The following is a 7,910-nucleotide window of genomic DNA, read 5'->3' on the forward strand; positions in this document are numbered from 1 at the left end:
TGGATAAATTATTGAAAATTAGATTTGTTATTGTACAGTGGGCTGGTTTATATTAGATTAGCCTAGTGTCACAGCCTGACGTTTATTTCAGGCGTGGCTTAGCTTGCTAACACACAGTAAGATAACAGACACTAAGCTAACAGACACCAAGCTAACACACAGTAAGATAACAGACACTAAGCTAACACACAGTAAGATAACAGACACTAAGCTAACACACAGTAAGATAACACACAGTAAGATAACAGACACTAAACTAATACACAGTAAGATAACAGACACTAAGCTAACACACAGTAAGATAACAGACACTAAGCTAACACACAGTAAGATAACACACAGTAAGATAACAGACACTAAGCTAACACACAGTAAGATAACAGACACTAAGCTAACACACAGTAAGATAACACACAGTAAGATAACAGACACTAAGCTAACACACAGTAAGATAACAGACACTAAGCTAACACACAGTAAGATAACAGACACTAAGCTAACACACAGTAAGATAACAGACACTAAGATAACAGACACTAAGCTAACACACAGTAAGCTAACACACAGTAAGATAACAGACACTAAGCTAACACACAGTAAGCTAACACACAGTAAGATAACACACAGTAAGATAACACAGTAAGATAACACAGTAAGATAACAGACACTAAGCTAACACACAGTAAGATAACACACAGTAAGACAACAGACACTAAGCTAACAGACACTAAGCTAACACACAGTAAGATAACAGACACTAAGCTAACACACAGTAAAACAACAGACACTAAGCTAACAGACACTAAGCTAACACACAGTAATATAACAGACACTAAGCTAACACACAGTAAGATAACAGACACTAAGCTAACACACAGTAAGATAACACACAGTAAGATAACAGACACTAAGCTAACACACAGTAAGATAACAGACACTAAGCTAACACACAGTAAGATAACAGACACTAAGCTAACAGACACTAAGCTAGCACACAGTAAGATAACAGACACTAAGCTAACACACAGTAAGATAACAGACACTAAGCTAATACACAGTAGGATAACAGACACTAAGCTAACACACAGTAAGATAACACACAGTAAGATAACAGACACTAAGCTAACACACAGTAAGATAACAGACACTAAGCTAACAGACGCTAAGATAACACACAGTAAGATAACAGACACTAAGCTAACACACAGTAAGACAACAGACACTAAGCTAACAGACACTAAGCTAACACACAGTAAGCTAACACACAGTAAGATAACAGACACTAAAGCTAACACACAGTAAGACAACAGACACTAAGCTAACAGACACTAAGCTAACACACAGTAAGCTAACACACAGTAAGATAACAGACACTAAGCTAACACACAGTAAGACAACAGACACTAAGCTAACAGACGCTAAGCTAACACACAGTAAGATAACAGACACTAAGCTAACACACAGTAAGACAACAGACACTAAGCTAACAGACACTAAGCTAACACACACTAAGCTAACACACAGTAAGATAACAGACACTAAGCTAACACACAGTAAGATAACACACAGTAAGATAACAGACACTAAGCTAACACACAGTAAGATAACAGACACTAAGCTAACAGACGCTAAGATAACACACAGTAAGATAACAGACACTAAGCTAACACACAGTAAGACAACAGACTGCGGTCAAGTGAGCCGTCGTTCGTTCATCCGTCGTTCAGCCAGCCGCGCTTCAGAAACGTCTTGCGCCCGTATTACACGCTTTACAGCAGAGCACAACACACGCTCGTCGCGACTTCCTCTTTTCATAGCGACACGTCTGGTCTGTTCAAAATATTGAAAAATACGAAACAAAATATTGCATATATAGAAAAACTGTCGCCTAATAAAGATCTGTATACTTTTACTGTAAAATTAAGCATTTATTAGTATTTAAAACTACCATGTCATACTGTGAAATTTTTATAATTAATAACTTAACTTTGGTGCATAGTTCCAGGCCCAGACCACTTTCCCCTTGTTCTACTAGATGTGTACTATCACCACACAAAGATCTGTATATTTTTACTGTATAGTTTTGGATTTATTAGTATTCAAAACTACCATGTCATACTGTAATACAGTCAACTTTGATCATTAATAACTTGACTTTGGTGCATAGTTCCAGGCCTCAGACCACTTTCCCCTTGTTCTACTAGAACGTGTACTATCACCACACAACGATCGTGTATTTTTACTGTATAGTTTGGATTTATTAGTATTCAAAACTACCAGTTCATACTGTAACTGTATGGGCCGTATAGTCAAGTTTAATGCTCAATAACTTGACTTTGGTGCATAGTTCCAGGCTCAGACCACTTTCCTCTTGTTCTACTAGAGGTGTACTATTACCCCCACAAAGATCTGTATATTTTTACTGTATAGTTTTGGATTTATTAGTATTCAAAACTACCAGTTCATACTGTAACTGTATAGGCCGTATAGTCAACTTTAATGATCAATAACTTGACTTTGGTGCATAGTTCCAGGCCCAGACCACTTTCTCCTATTTCTGCTAGATGTGTACTATCATCACACAAAGATTCGTGTATTTTTACTGTATAGAGTTTAGGGATTTATTAGTATTCAAAACTACCAAGTCATACTGTAACTGTATGGGCCGTATAGTCAACTTTAATCGTTAATAACTAGACTTTGGTGCATAGTTTCAGGCCCAGACCACTTTTCCCCTTGTTCTACTAGATGTGTACTATCACCCCCACAAAAATTCATGTATTTTTACTGTATAGTTTAGGATTTAGCAGTACTTGAAAAGTACTATGTCATACTGTAATACAGTCACTTTAATCATTAATAAACTTGACTTTGGTGCATAGTTCCAGGCTTAGACCCACTTTCTCCTTATTCTACTAGTAATGTGCTATCACCACACAAAATTCATGTATTTTTACTGTATAGTTTAGGATTTAGCAGTACTTGAAAGTACTATGTCATACTGTAATACAGTCAACTTTGATAATCAATAACTTGACTTTGGTGCATAGTTCCAGGCCCAGACCACTTTCCCCTTGTTCTACTAGATGTGTACTATCACCACACAAAGATTCGTGTATTTTTACTGTATAGTTTAGGATTTATTAGTATTCAAAACTACCATGTCATACTGTAATACAGTCAACTTTCATGATTAATAACTTGACTTTGGTGCATAGTTCCAGGCTTAGACCACTTTCTCCTTATTCTACTAGTGATGTGCTATCACCACACAAAGATTCTTGTATTTTTACTGTATAGTTTAGGATTTAGCAGTACTTGAAAGTACTATGTCATACTGTAATACAGTCAACTTTAATGATCAATAACTTGACTTTGGTGCATAGTTCCAGGCTCAGACCACTTTCCTCTTGTTCTACTAGAGGTGTACTATTACCCCACAAAGATCTGTATATTTTTACTTTATAGTTTTGGATTATATTAGTATTCAAAACTACCAGTTCATACTGTAACCTGTATAGGCCATGATAGTCAAACTTTAATGATCAATAACTAGACTTTGGTGTGCATAGTGTCCAGGCCCAGACCACTTTCTCCTATTTCTGGCTAGATGTGTACTATCATCACACAAGATTCGTGTATTTTTACTGTATAGTTTAGGATTTATTAGTATTCAAAACTACCAAGTCATACTGTAACTGTATAGGCCGTATATGTCAACTTTAATCGTTAATAACTAGACTTTGGTGCATAGTTCCAGGCCCAGACCACGGTCCCCTTGTTCTACTAAGGTGTATTATCACCCCACAAAAATTCATGTATTTTTACTGTATAGTTTTGAATTTATTAGTATTCAAAACTACCATGTCATACTGTAATACAGTCAACTCTAATGATCAATAACTTGACTTTGGTGCATAGTCCAGGCCCAGACCACTTTCCCCTTGGTTCTAACTAGATGTGTACTATCACCACACAAAGATTCGTGTATTTTTACTGTATAGTTTAGGATTTATTAGTATTCAAAACTACCATGTCATACTGTAATACAGTCAACTTTCATGATTAATAACTTGACTTTGGTGCATAGTTCCAGGCTTAGACCACTTTCTCCTTATTCTACTAGTGATGTGCTATCACCACACAAAGATTTGTGTATTTTTACAGTATAGTTTAGGATTTAGCAGTACTTGAAAGTACTATGTCATACTGTAATACAGTCAACTTTGATGATCAATAACTTGACTTTGGTGCATAGTTCCAGGCTCAGACCACATTCCCCCTGATCTACTAGAGATGTACTATCACCACACAAATATTTGTGTATTTTTACACAATATTTGTGTAAAAATACACAAATATTTGTGTGGTCCGGGGGACACACCATCAGCCAGCGGTTGTGCTCCTGGAGGTGTCACCCACCTTCAGTGCACTTTAGTTCCACACACTCACGTCCAAGCTGGGTTGCAGGGTTCTGGGGTACCTATTTCTACTGCCCTCTTGCCTCCCCCGGGTTGGGGGGGTTGGTCGGGGGCTCGGGAGGAAGCTGCGGTCCCTGCCTGGGGCCACATGGACGGCAGGGCCGGAGACCTACCCTCCCCACGAATGTGATCAAGCGAATGGTGTGGGTGGGAGAATGTATCTGAGAGTGCATTGGTTCACGTATGATTGACTAGTGTGTTGTGAGAGAGTCTATGTGTGTGTGTGTGTTGATTGTGATGATGTGTGTTGCACATGTGGATGGGTGTACTGCGTCTGTGTTTGTGTGAGTTGGTATGCGTGTGGTTGCGGTTGAAGTGTGGGGGGGTCCGGTTTTTTCGCCCGGGGTACGATGATCGTCTGCCTGGGTGGGTCTCTTTTCTGCTGACCCCACCAATTGCTGGCCTTGTGCTGCAGGCCGCTGTAGCGCCAGGGGATGAGGTCGGGCCGATGGGGTCGGCCCCGCTCCGCCCGTGTGGGGGTGTGGTGGGCTGGGGGCGGGGCCCACTTCTGGGCCGGGTGGGGCATCTTTCTGGCGGGCTCCCTACGGACCGTGGGTCCTCGGGCTCTACTCTTTCAGGCCGACCCTCCCGCCGGGGGGAGTGTTTGCCCCTGGTTCTCATGGGGCGGACAGCGTTGACCCCCGGTGGCCCACTCTGGCCTCGGGTGCTGTCTCTGTGGCTGCTGCAGGCTCTGCCTGGGGGCTCTGTGTGGGCGGCTTGGGTTGCAACACCTGCCCTCCTGGAACTGAAGGTGTGTGGGCTCCCTGGCTGCTAGGATTCCTTCCTCTACTTGCTGGATGGGCGTAGTGGCGGAGCCCCTCACATCACCCTGGCTTCCACAAGTGGCATTGTTCATGCACCAACGTCTGCCTCACCCTTTGGGTGAATAATGATAAGCTACAGCCTTACTAACCTTGTAGTGGACACTTCCAAATCCAACTGTAAGTATTATTGATACTTATCACTACCGATATGAATAATGTGTGAATATGGAATTTGTGGTGTTGTATGTCATGACTTTTATTAAGTAGTATGGGATATGTATAATAATGCACATATGTATGTATATTGTATGTATATGTTTGTATTAGTATGTGCACATACCTTAGCACTATTATTGGTATTAGTATTAATCTCCAAGGTAAACCACAGTACAAAAATTGTTTAGTATGAATGTGTTAGCCTAAGGTACATCCATGCTTCTTATTTATTTATTTTTTTGCTCCGATTGTTTACTTAACAGATTTGCTTGGTTTCAGCAGCTGGTTGCACCCCTTATCCCCCCTCCCCCCCACCCTCCCGCATACACACCCTAAAGCAGAACCTAACCTGTCCACCAACACAGCAACATCACACACATTTTGGATTAGCTAAATAAACCATTAAATAAACCATAAATCAGGAAGAGTATATATATTCTATATATACTCTTCTTGTTAAAGCAAAGCTGTCCATCACAATATGGCATTCAGCGTAATATATGCTGCTTGCTTAACTGCTGGACAGAACAAAAAAAAAAAAAAAAATTATTATTTATTATTTAATATTATTATTAAAGTATTACAGTATGACATAGTACTTTCAAGTATTGCTAAATCCTAAACTATACAGTAAAAATACATGAATTTTTGTGTGGTGATAGCACATCACTAGTAGAATAAGGAGAAAGTGGTCTAAGCCTGGAACTATGCACCAAAGTCAAGTTATTAATCATGAAAGTTGACTGTATTACAGTATGACATGGTAGTTTTGAATACTAATAAATCCTAAAACTATACAGTAAAAAATACACGAATCTTTGTGGTGTGAGAGTACCAGCCTCTAGTAGAACAAGGGGAAAGTGGTCTGGCCTGGAACTATGCACCAAAGTCAAGTTATTGATTATCAAAGTTGACTGTATTACAGTATGACATAGTACTTTCAAGTACTGCTAAATCCTAAACTATACAGTAAAAATACATGAATTTTTGTGTGGTGATAGCACATTACTAGTAGAATAAGGGGAAAGTGGTCTGGGCCTGGAACTATGCACCAAAGTCAAGTTATTGATTATCAAAGTTGACTGTATTACAGTATGACATAGTACTTTCAAGTACTGCTAAATCCTAAACTATACAGTAAAAATACATGAATTTTTGTGTGGTGATAGCACATTACTAGTAGAATAAGGAGAAAGTGGTCTAAGCCTGGAACTATGCACCAAAGTCAAGTTATTAATGATTAAAGTTGACTGTATTACAGTATGACATAGTACTTTCAAGTACTGCTAAATCCTAAACTATACAGTAAAAATACATGAATTTTTGTGGGGTAATAGTACACATCTAGTAGAACAAGGGGAAAGTGGTCTGGGCCTGAAACTATGCACCAAAGTCTAGTTATTAACGATTAAAGTTGACTATACGGCCCATACAGTTACAGTATGACTTGGTAGTTTTGAATACTAATAAATCCTAAACTATACAGTAAAAATACACGAATCTTTGTGTGATGATAGTACACATCTAGCAGAAATAGGAGAAAGTGGTCTGGGCCTGGAACTATGCACCAAAGTCAAGTTATTAATGATTAAAGTTGACTGTATTACAGTATGACATAGTACTTTCAAGTACTGCTAAATCCTAAACTATACAGTAAAAATACATGAATTTTTGTGGGGGTAATAGTACAACATCTAGTAGAACAAGGGGAAAGTGGTCTGGGCCTGAAACTATGCACCAAAGTCTAGTTATTAACGATTAAGTTGACTATACGGCCCTAGTTACAGTATGACTTGGTAGTTTTGAATACTAATAAATCCTAAACTACAGTAAAAATACACGAATCTTTGTGTGATGATAGTACACATCTAGTAGAACAAGGAAAGTGGTCTGGGCCTGGAACTATGCACCAAAGTCAAGTTATTGATCATTAAAGTTGACTATACGGCCTATACAGTTACAGTATGAACTGGTAGTTTTGAATACTAATAAATCCAAAACTATACAGTAAAAATATACAGATCTTTGTGGGTATAGTACACCTCTAGTAGAACAAGGAAAGTGGTCTGAGCCTGGAACTATGCACCAAAGTCAAGTTATTAATGATTAAAGTTGACTGTATTACAGTATGACATGGTAGTTTTGAATACTAATAAATCCAAAACTATACAGTAAAAATACATGAATCTTTGTGTGGTGATAGTACACCTCTAGTAGAACAAGGGAAAGTGGTCTGGCCTGGAACTATGCACCAAAGTCAAGTTATTGATCATTAAAGTTGACTATACTGCCTATACAGTTACAGTATGAATGGTAGTTTTGAATACTAATAAATCCTAAACTATACAGTAAAAATACACGAATCTTTGTGTGGTGATAGTACACTTCTAGTAGAACAAGGGAAAGTGGTCTGGCCTGGAACTATGCACCAAAGTCAAGTTATTGATTA

The sequence above is a fragment of the Betta splendens genome, chromosome 8, assembly GCF_900634795.4.
Source record: "Betta splendens chromosome 8, fBetSpl5.4, whole genome shotgun sequence".
In the NCBI taxonomy this organism is placed as follows: Eukaryota; Metazoa; Chordata; class Actinopteri; order Anabantiformes; family Osphronemidae; genus Betta; species Betta splendens.